Source organism: Galeopterus variegatus, unplaced genomic scaffold, assembly GCF_000696425.1.
Source record: "Galeopterus variegatus unplaced genomic scaffold, G_variegatus-3.0.2 Scaffold21820, whole genome shotgun sequence".
Taxonomy (NCBI): domain Eukaryota; kingdom Metazoa; phylum Chordata; class Mammalia; order Dermoptera; family Cynocephalidae; genus Galeopterus; species Galeopterus variegatus.
The window spans coordinates 2,306-3,660 of record NW_007747931.1 but is presented as its reverse complement, the minus strand read 5'-3'; the positions used below and the strand labels follow the sequence as shown (position 1 = coordinate 3,660).

At 38.6% G+C, this 1,355-nt stretch overlaps 1 pseudogene; it reads left to right on the top strand.

The window, feature by feature from the left end:
• Window positions 1–1,077: 1,077 nt before the first annotated feature.
• Window positions 1,078–1,355, top strand: part of LOC103583337 — a 2,577-nt pseudogene continuing 2,299 nt past the window's right edge.

Here is a 1,355-nt window from a genome sequence, read left to right as displayed (position 1 = left end):
ATACTTATAGAGACTTAATGTACTGCCAAGTGTTAAAAGAATACATTATTAATCCAACCCCGTTAGCCAGTTGTCCTCAGTGAGGATACTTCTTACCAGGATATGAACATCTGTGTTGTCTGCTTATAAGCTGAGCTTTAATAAGTAGGTGACAAGCCATTTCTACCCAAATATACCTGTCTTCAACTCTTTCTGATACCTCAAATTCCCTAAATATTAAAGTAATTTTCCAGTAAAATGATGCAAGCCAGGGTCAGTGTTCATTGAGTTTTGCATGGCTGAGGAGTGCCTCAAAGGACACGTATAAGCGCCATGAAACTTGGCTGTGCTTATCTCCCTCAGCCTCTAGCTTTTTTCTGATGTCCTTTGAGTTGAATCCTGTCATAGTGTTTCACATTCTGACCTGCACCATGGCTCTTAGTAATCATGAAATATCTTTTAAAAGGGGTTAAAACTGATAATGGCTTACAGTGACTTAGAAGAGCTTATTCCTTTGAAGATAAATAGGTCATTAGAGACAGGCTATATGAAGCCTCCCACAGCTTGAAGTCTGTTTATTGCTTCAGCATCGCAGTTAACACACAATCTCCTTAACAAACAAAAACATTGCTATGTCTGCGTGCCAGAGAAAAAAGAAAAAGTTATTATCAGGACAAAAAGTATTTGTCCACTTGCAACTATATTCTTCCCAATTTGAGAATATTCCCCTTCTCTTTTCTCCTTCAGATCTCCAAGCAACCCTTGGTAAACCCATGATAACATGTCTGTGGTTTTACTAGGCCTTTGAACTTGTCTGTGGTTTTACTAGGCCTTTTGAACAGGGCCACCAAGTTTTATGTCCAAGTTGTGTTGCAAAGCCCTGATTTTGAGGCATACAGATAGCCTGAATTATGTGTATCCTACTAACATACCTGGTGTAGCCAAAGAAGAGGAATTTTCTAAGTATTCTTAGAAGCAGTGACATTAATTTTCCTCTCACTTATTGAAGTTTCATGTTATGACCTAAGCGTAAAATCTTGAAATCTCTGAATAAAGCATTCACTTGCGTACATGTCTGAATTCTCTTTATCCTTATAGGAAGCAAGAATCATCAGATAGAGAGTATTCAAGAAGTGGGATTAAGCTACCCTTCCCCCAAACATCTTTCTTCCTGTCAGACCTCGCAACCAGATGTAAGTGGGTTAACCAAGTGTCAAGATTCCGTGAAAATTTTTCAAGGGAAGAAATCTCAGTTGCAAAAACGAGGTGATTCCCCTTGCCAGGTTTGGGCAGGAATCCCAGTTCAGATTTCTGAAGACGAAAACTATATAATGACTCATTTAGGGGATGGTTCCAATTATATAAAAAATCAAGAG